This window comes from Phyllostomus hastatus, unplaced genomic scaffold (genome assembly GCF_019186645.2).
Source record: "Phyllostomus hastatus isolate PE091 unplaced genomic scaffold, TTU_PhHast_1.1 phas_scaffold_216, whole genome shotgun sequence".
Classification (NCBI taxonomy): domain Eukaryota; kingdom Metazoa; phylum Chordata; class Mammalia; order Chiroptera; family Phyllostomidae; genus Phyllostomus; species Phyllostomus hastatus.
Window position 1 is genome coordinate 22,261,505 of NW_025334018.1, and position 9,940 is coordinate 22,271,444.

Below are 9,940 nucleotides of genomic sequence, written 5' to 3' on the forward strand. Positions count from 1 at the left end.
GAGCAGGGTGGGGAGGACGCGGCGGCTCCCTCGGTTCTTAATAAGGCGTTTGAGGAATGGACACATTGACCACCAACTGACAGTGTGTTTGGTTAAATTCAGCATCACCCGAGCTTCAGAAGGGGATGCAGTAACACAACGAGAGAATCTGTTCTTCACCCCGTAGTTGCTGAGTTTCTGGAACGTGTACGGCACCCCGTCCGGCACTGGGAGGGGTGGGGAGAGCAGGAGGGGGCCCGGGGCTGCTGCACCCTTGGCATCGGAGGCCAGCGGGCCAGCAGGTCGCCGTGACATCTGTAGCACGACACAGACGGCACTGGACATGCATGGGGTTGCTGAGCAGGGGTTGAGGCGTGGACCCTGGAAGCAGGCTGTCTGGGTTTGAGTCCCGGACCCGGTATGTACCAAGAGCATGAACTTGAGAAAGTCACGTGATTGCTGAGCCTGAATCTCCTCGTCTGTAGCGTGAGTCATAGCCGTCAGCACGTGTGAAGTGTGCAGGGCAGCGTGGGAAGCCCTCGGGGAGAGGCGTTGCTTCCCGCGGGGTGAGGTGTGAGGGGGAGGAGGGCCAGAGGGGGGAGCAAGGGGAGTCAGGAAGGAACACGTCCCTGGCTCACCTTCGCGTGTGTCCCGGGAGCGGCCCGGTTAGGGTCCGGACTCCCATCCGACCTGGGTGAGAGACACCGTTGGCCACCCCCCCCCCGCTCGGTTCAGGCTCCCGCCCCCGCCCCGCGGCTCTGAGATAAACAACACCGTCAGATCGCCCGTGTAGAACCTTCTGGTTTAACCACACCGCCCTGGCCCCCCTGGAGCTCGCGGAAGTAAAGGAGAGCTCCTTATGAAGCAGCGTCTCCAGTTAAGGAGGGAGAGCGGGAGCTGTCTTCGCTGTGCGTCAGGCTCTCCGGGTTTCTCCTGTCCTGTTTTTCCAGGCGTCTGGGAAGATGTGTCAGAAGGTTCTTTTTTTTCTTTAGCATTTTCTGGCTGTAGCAGAGCTGTGACGGATCATCATAAGGTCAGGCCTGCCATTTAAGAACACGAACGGCGTCTCCCTTGTCTGGACGAGGCGGAGGGGGCTGGAGGCAGCCCCCGGGGGGCGTGAGGGGCCCCGCCACGCTCTCCCTCCCTGAGCTTGTCATCCTGCAGAGGGGCCGCAGGGCTGCCAAGAGGGAAGAGGGGGTCTCTGCGAGGCGGGAGATGAACTGTGGTGCAGAGCAGGACCCGAAGAGTCTGCCATCTCCTCCGTGGGGCGGTGCCCCCTGGGGGCCTCACTGCTGGAGCCACGCCCCCGAGGAGGAGCCCCGGCGTGTTGGCGGGTGCCAGGTGCAGAGACCAGGGGGGCTCGGTGCACACGCACCAGGTAGCAAGCTCGGAAAGAAGGCGTTGGACTCGTGCAGGGCTGGACGGCGTCGGCACTTTGCAGACGGCGGTGGGTCTTGATTTTTGGCGTATTTCTGGCTCTCGCCGGTGGTGCGCGCACACAGACGCCCAGCGGTGTTCCAAGAGTCGGAGCCCACGGAACACCCGCCCCTCAGAAGGGGCCTGCGCCGTTCATCCGTCAAAAATAAACAAGTTCCCCCCAGTCTAGTCTCTGCTCTTGTGGGCGAGAGACTGCAAACAGCTGGGGTGTTTCCTCCGGGGGGGGGCGGGCGGTGGGGGGAGGGGAGGAGGGGAAAGGACACCAGCAGAGAACAGGCACCCAAATTTCCGCTCGGTGATTGTCGCGGTGAACCTTTTCCTCCTGCTGGAGCACAGGCGGCACACACGGCCCGCAGGCCGAACCCGGCTCTCCGCCTTGTTTCATCCGGCCCGGCACCGTGTTTCTGCCCGGCGGCAGCGCCCAGCTCCTGGCCCCTGGTTCAGGAGCAGTGACGTGTACACAGGCCTAACGTGACACTCTACCCTTTGAAGGCAGCCGCGAGGCTGATGTGGCCCCCCGGTGACAATGAGTGTGACACCCCCGTTCGCCAGGACTTGACTCCACGTCGCACCAATGCCCTGCCGCAATCTGTCACTGCCCCCAGCTGGGCAGCCGCGTGGTCCGGTGTCTCTTTAGTTTCCGTGCCAGCGGTCACAGTGCCGCGGCCCGGACACAGCTGGACACAGCCCTCCTAACAAATACTGTCACCTCCCGCTGCCGCCAGGCCCGGCCCCAGCCTCCTGCCAGGGCCCCAGGACGTGGGCAGCCCAGCAGAGGTGGTATTCTCTCAGGACGCATCTGGAAATAGCTTCTCGAAAGGAAGCATTTTTATATAACCCGCCGCCCGTGTGGCAGGAACATCCGGCCCAGGAAGCGGACCGCATGCCCGGCGTGAGTCACGCCGCCGGTCGGTCGCGCAGGTGAGGAAGCCAGTTCCACACCCGCTGGGCACCTGCCGCGGGCCGGGCCGCCCAAGGGTTGCGGGTTCCTGCTCCCAGCGCAGCCTGGAAGGTCCCGGCGGGAGCAAAGGAGGCAGGCGGGGCTCCTTGAGGCCGCTCTTCGCAGCTGTTCCCTGCCCTTCCGAGTCATGCTTGCCCGGTGCGCGGGGAGCCGTGGACCCCCCAAGGTCAAACTGCACCCCAGTGGAGGACATCGGGGCCCAGCAGAGAAAGGCCGTCTGTCGTCAGGGCCGCGGGAAGCTGCGGCCCAGGAATCTGAAAGTTACGCTCCGACAAATGAGCCCTTCCCAACCCACCGAAGCAGTCTCCCCGAAGTCCCTTCGTGGATGAGTCCGAAAGGGTTGGGCTCCGCGGCGGGGACCCTGAGAAACTCAAGCCCCTGCCTCTGCGGGTGGGAGTCAGGCTGCGGGCTGCCCCGGCAGGACCGGCAGGGTCCTTAGCTCTGCCGAGATGAGACACAGGAGCAGCGGCCTCGTCCCCACGGGCCGGGCGGACGGGGCGCACCCAGAGGTCAACCCGGAGGGCCTCGCGGGGACTCTGCCATTCTCTTCCCAAAGCCCAGGCCCGTGAGAAAACGGGGGGAATGAGATTTCCTTCTGAAAGCCTCCCTTCAAGTGTAAGCATTTCAGACCAAATTCAATAAGAAAAAAAAATTAATCTAATTTCTGTGCCAGCGAGGCCCATATACATCAGCCCAAGACCTGAGAAATGGAAGAGGCGCTGTTTCTTATTGAGTCCATAAATCTAAGAAGTTAGCGCTTAAGGAGCAATCTTACGTGTTTCTTTCTTTCTTTTTAATAATTAGTGTGAGGACAGCCCTGGCGATTGAGCCCAGGGGTGCAAGAGCCTTGTTCAAATCCCAGGAGCAAGAGGCGTCTGGGGAGAGACTGTACGCTGAGTCAGACGGCCGGAGACGCCGGGTTCGAACCCAACAGTCAGACAGACGTGCTACAACTGGGCTCCCTTCCGCGGGCTCGGGGACCCCGGCGTTCCTCCCGGCAACACAGCGGTGTTCCGATACCCGCCACTGCTCCGGAGGAGACCCTCAGGTTTCCGTGTGGCAGGAAGCCGTTGACGGGGAGCTCGGGGGCGGCCTCCCTGAGCTCCCCTCCTCGCTCCGCAGCCGGGCAGCAGGGCGGGCAGGCGAAGGGCAGGCCGAGGGGCTCCTGGAGGTCCAGGCTCTCGAGTCTGTCCCACCGCCTTCGGCCTCCGTGTCCTGGGACCAGCAGCGTCGGCGTCACCCAGCCGCCTGTGAGAAACGCAGGGTCTTGGGGGTCACCTTGAGTTCCCTGTGGAGCACACCGCCACCTCCGCCCGGAAGCTGACCCGGGATGTCTCGCCACCCCAAGGGTGACAGGGAGAAAAAGAGGGGAGCTAACGCACATTCAACCTTAAACACTTTAAATTCATCGTCCAGGTTAAGCCTACCTGCGACCAGGTGAAGTGGATTCTATGAGCTCCGTTACAGGCGAGGAAGCCGCCTCCAACGCCTTCCCTTGTTCTGGGTTCCAGGGTCGAGGGGCGAGCCAGGGTGTGAGCCGAGGACGTCCCCCCCAGCCCCCTCCCCAAAGCAGAGTCGCTCAGTTCGGTGCTGGCAGACTCAGCGGTGCTGGCGCCTCGCTCCCTCTGGTTCCCCGCGTCACCGGGCCACAGCAGAGCCGCCGGGTCCTGAGTCATAAAAAGGACACCACAGTGACCACTTTGCTTCGCTCCGCCTCCCTCCACACGGAGGGGACACTGGTCCGTCGAGACTGGGCACATTTAAAGAAAAGACGCAGTTGGGGCAGCTTTTTTGTGTAGTTGGTGCATTTAGTCGATTCACATTTATCGTGAGGACTGATTGACTTAGATTCCTTTATGCCACCTCCCTTTGTGTTTCCTCTGTTTCATAATTTTTCCTGTGTTTCTGTATTCTTTCCAGCCTGGCATTTGATTGATAATACTTAACTTCTCTCTCCCTCTCTCTCTCTCTCTCTGCTACTTGGCTACTGGAGGCATTATAGCTCCTATTTCTACTCTTTCAGTGTCAATACTACAATCTGAAACGCCCTGACGTGATATTTCCCACTCCCTGACAAGGCCTGAAGGGTTCACTGTTTCTCTCTCACCCCTAGGGTGACTCTGTGTGGCTCGCCCTGCAGACTCCGCTCCTCCCTCTTTCTCGGTGGTGTTACTGCCGCTTCCCTTAAGACGATGATTTAATTATTTCCACTGATTTTATGACAATTAGTGATTAAGAGTATTAACCTGAGAGCACACAGTTACTTTGGTTGGGTTCACGTCTTCGGGGAAGCTTCCCCGAGATTCGCCGGCCCACTGGTCTGTCGGTTCTTCATTTAGCAGTTACGACGGGCGAGGAGCCCAGCGGTGCCGCCTGTGCTCTGCAGGGTGGCCCAGCGCGCCAGGGAGTCACAGGCTGGGCGCCGCGCTCCCTGGGTCAGCTCAGGACGGCCGTGGTCGCCTCTGGGTCAGCTGCGGGACCGGCCAGCACCACCCCCGCAAATCAGTCTTGTACTTCCTGTTGCGTCACAGCTGCTTGAATTCACCATTCGTCCGGGCCTTCCAAGGAAACAGCACCTACTGTGTGCGCCGTGCAGGCCGCTGAGCGCAGGGAGACGAAGGGGCACATGCACCGGAACGAGAGGCAGACGGGGAGTTGCACACGCGATACATGGCGCCCCTGAGTCTTACTGGGGCCAGGAAAGAGGGTGGGGTTGAACCTGTCTGGAGGCAATAAGAACATGTGTGAGGAACCAGATCTGTGAGGCTTCTTTGGCCAATAACAATGTCGCTGCCGCCCTGGCCGGGTGGTTCAGTCCGCTGGAGCGTCGTCCCCAAGAGTTGCAGGTTTGATTCCCAAGCGGGGCACGTACCTAGGTCACAGGTTCAATCCCCGGGCGGGGCACGGAGGGGAGGCAACTGGTCCAGCTTTCTCTCACATGTTGATGCTTCTCTCTTTCTCTCTCGTCCCTGCCCACATCCTCTCTCTAAAAAAAAATCTTCGGGTGGGGATTAAAATATATACAGGGTCGGGCACAAATAATGCCTGTCCTTTTTATTTATTACACAATCATAAGCGTGTCATTCTGTGACATAACGCTGTCACCCTCAAACACACGTGTGACACTTTAGGTGCAGTGTTCAAGTGAAAGCTATGAACTACCACGCCCACATTGTTACCCTGCCCACCGCACTCCAGCAGGTGTCGCTGCTGCCGGGCCCCATGTGTGTCACCGTGTCTGTCCTGAGCGCCCTGAGGAAGCCGAGATATTTTTTGTTAATTCAGTAGAAGCCGTTACAAAAAGGAGGAAAAAAAAGCTTCTTCAAAGATAAGAACGTATCACACACAGGCTTTCCTCCAATGGCTCCGAGTCGTTTTAAAAGACAAGCGTGGCAATGTGAAATTAATTAACTATAAACAGAACGTAATTGATCTCCTGCCCCCAGGAATTCATTAACTGTTGCTGATGGGGTTTGAAGAAATCAGAATAGAGCCTCGCCCCTGCGGAGAAGGTGCCGGAGGACAAAGGAGCCTTCAGATAAAATTCCCGAAAAGCAGCGGCAAGTGGCTGGGAAGGAAATGCACGTTGGTTCCTGACGATAACGAAGAGAAACGGGGGGAGGCAGTGGGAAAGGGGGTGCAGGGTAGAAATGTCCTCCCCACCGATGTGGGAAATCTGTCGGAAGGCCTTCGGGGACCTCCAGGGGCCTTTGGGGACCTCCGCCCCCCACTCTGCTCTCCCCAGGCCGCTCGGACCCCCCGCCGCCCCGGCTGTTGAGTGAGTGAGGTTCTCTTCTCCCGGAGACCATCCTCTGTCCTGGGGACGTCGCGGGCACACAGACCAGGCCTGCGCCCTTCTCCTCGTTTGCGAGTTGACACCACGTCCTCGGGGCCCTGTCCTGCCCGCGTCTGTGCCCAGAGTCCCCCCACCCCGTCTGTCTCGGTCCCGGCCGACACCGCGCTCTTCCAAGCCCTGCCCGGCTCCTCCAGTGGCCCCGTCTCCTGCGGAGACCGTCTTCGCGGTCGCCCGTACCTTCTCGCCAGTTTTCGACGCCTTGTATCCTGCGCACGACGTACAGACACTCTCCGCACCACTGGTCATCCATCGCAGCCTTGTTCACAAAAACCGATAAATGCATCGTTAGCTGTTGAGGTGCCCGTCAGAGCCCCGCTCCCGGGGGATAAAAGTCCTCGGGACCAGGACCCGAATCTGCTGAGCCCGAGTGCTGCACGCCCCCTGCCCGGGGCGCAGCCCACAGCAGCCGGGCGGTAAACACGCGTCGGCGGAGTAAAACGAGGGGGCTTAGAGCTCTCTGTGGGCAGGAGCTGGGGGGTTGCCCGCCCACCTGGCCCTGCGCAGCCTGGGCCCCTGGAGGAGGCTTCCCCAGCCCCGCCCCCACCTCGGGGCCCACATCTGGGCCCCGTGTCTCCCCGGCCTTCCAGTTGGGTGGGGCCGTGTGGCCGCGTTCTGCTCGTGGGACCTCAGTGCCCGCGCCCGTGACGGGCCACACCTGCGGCTGGTCCCAGAGCCTCCTGCTGCGCCCTCTGTGGCCTCACTCCTCGCATCACCCAGAAAGTCCAGTGGGCGCCACGGCGGCCCCAGTGGGCGTGGAAGCCCCCAGACGGGACGAGGGCGGGTCCCTGGGAGACCGTGGCCCACAGGCTCCCTCGGGCCCTTCTCCAGCCGCGGCGGACAGACAGACCGCTGAGGCCTGTGGTCCCCTGCCGGGGCGCACAGCCTGCCCAGCCGGTCCGCACACCGAACAGGCAGCTTTCACACTCCTGCTGCAAGAGCAAAGTCATATTTCTTTGGACCTGGGGACCCACCGAATGCAAGACCCATCATCACTGTATGCTCCCCAAGGAGGAACAAAGGCCACCCACCAAGCTAGGACCGCCCACCCGATGGCAGAGGGGTTAAACTGTGCAGAAAACGGACCCTTGCAATCCATGAAAGACCCTGGCCACACCTCACGTGTGAAGAAACCCTTCACAGTTTACTCAGTGACTTCAGGAAGTATCCAGCCGGCTTTGGCCCCTAGCGCATCCACTGGTCAGTCGCCCTTGTACGTTTAGCACGGTGGGTGGTCCTGAGAAGAAGACCCCGCTCCTGTCCTCGCGGAGCTCCTCCTCGAGGAGGGAGGACTCGTAATCTGAAATGATGCAACGTCAGCTCGGTCAGAGGGAAGGACGCAGCAAATGCCGCACACTGAGCTCTGCGATGCTGTGAGTTCCACACGCGTCCGTGTCGGCCTGGGGAGGTCCGTGGTCCTTCGCCTGTTTTAACCCCACGCTGCCTGGGATGAGTCCAGTCTGCCCGCCCAGCAACAGCACCAGGAGGGGAGTGCCTGAGTGTGCCACTGGGGGCCAGTGGGGCGGGGGGCCAGGGGGGAGGAGGCTTTCGCACCCCCCTCAACACTGAGAAGTGTCCGGGGGGGCAAGGCAAATGTTCGGGGTGAAGGGACAGAGGGCGCAGGGCGAGAGGTGCTGAGTGTTTGCAAAATGCTGGTGTCTGAGGACAGCGGGCTGGGGCCATGCACCAGTCTGGAGAGAGCGGTGGGAGGACCCACAGAGCCCCATGTGCCGTCGGGGGGCCGAACGGGGGCGGGGGCGGTTCGTGAGGGCGACAGGAAGTTCAGGGAGCGTTCAGGGGGAGCGGGTACAGGTGCAGATACCACCCACGTGAGGTCTGCACGGATGTTTAAAACCTTAGTTCCCGAGACCGCCCGCACTGCTGGAGAGTCAGTTCACATGCACAAAGAAATAAGTCCCCTTGCGCCCGCTGTCACTCGCTCCGCAAGAACGCAAGATAAACCGCGGCACCCACGAAGACGCGGAAACACGAACAACGTGTGCCACCGAAACCCGCTGGGGTGGATCTCTCATCACACGCGCGTAAGAAGATCATTTTCGGCGTCTTCTGCGGCTTCGTGAGTTACCACCCTAAGACGAGGACGGCGCAGCTGTAATTCAGACACCCATTCCCTCCACCCATCACTTCTGGGACATTTCCTTTTGGAAATGTTTCTGGGAGCGGTTGTCGCCAGGCCAGGCTTCGAGCTCTGAAAGGCAGCTGTTTTGCATGCGCGGGGAGCACGTCTCCTGAAAACTTTGCACCGCAGGTTCGTGATTCGCAGCGGGCGCCCCGTTGAGCTGCGCTCGCAGCCGCGCGCGGGCCTAGGAGCCGTTATTATACTAAGAATAATGTAAAGACGCTCAGCCGCACCCCGTCTCCTCGTGCGCATTACGGAGCGCGGGCCGTTAGAAGGAGGAGCTGTCACCGCGCGGGCGTGATGGCACGTTAAAGACGGCACCCGGTAAACGATATGCGCATTAAGAATGCACAAAACTGCTGAATTTTAATCGCCCTTATCCATAGGACACGGAGCTCTAATGACCCTCGAAATGCGTGATTTAAATAAGCCGTCTTTATTTCGTTCCATTTAAACCCTTGGTGTGAGTTAATCGGCTTGGGTGGACGCGTCCCTGGCGACGGCGCAAGGACAGGTCGGCTTCCGCGGGGACACCTGTGTGGTGCGCGGTGAACAAGCCAGCTGCCGCCCGCCCGCCTCCCTGAGGACGCCCTGCTTGCCCCCCAGCCTGGCCGCAGGGCGGGGGGATGCAGGAAGGACCCGCTCCCCGGTCCCCCCTCAGAAAGCTAGACTTCGAGGGATTTGCCTGTAAAAGAATTACAGCTAAACAAGGATGTTGCCAAAGCTACTTCCAAAGTGCTACGTCTTGAGTGTCATTCCCAGACCTGAGAAATGGGAGGAGGGACCGCACCTCGCAGGCACAGAGGTCGGCTCCGCCGTCCCCGCGGCTCTCTCCTGCCGACCCGGCGGGCGGAGCACACAGAGGGGGCAGCCGGCCCTGCCCAGGACGTCCCCGGTCCCTCCCAGGTCCCGTCCCGACCTGGTTACAAGAACACGAGCGCCCCGAGAGCAGATGCGAGGTCTGGCGTTCTGACAACATGGAATTCACACGTGATCTTTCTCTTGCTCATGGTTCACACACTCGGCTTGCCGGCGGGCTTTCTGAGGAGCGGGGAAGGGTGTGGACAATGACATTGGGGACACAGGTCAGGATCCAGCAGAGGCCGCCCACCAGCCGTGGCTTCGTCCACGTCTCCCGGCCTGTGCCCACTTCCCCTTGAGCGTCGAGTTCCCAGGGACGACCCTGGGCGCCCCCTTCTGAGGGCGGCTGGTCAGGGAGGAGAGAGGAGGGGCATCCCGGTGGGCCGTCCGGGGGGATCCCGACCAGCCCGTGTCGGAAGCTGCCCCCGCCTTTGCGTTTTACTCAATTACTGGTATTGCGTACTTAAATCAGCCTGCAGTTTTCATTTGGGTTGTTTTTGGGGTTTTGTTGTTGCCACTGTAATTGATCATTGACCATTCTAACGCACTAACAATTATTGTATAAGTAGGTCTTGTAGTTGGTGTAATAAGTACTTTCAGTTTTCCCTTGGTTTCTGCCGCTTCGTTCCCAGAGTGACAGGTCCTGGGGATTGTCTCTAGCCCCAGAGACACCGGGGACACGATTATTGTGCAGCCCCTCTGGGGACAC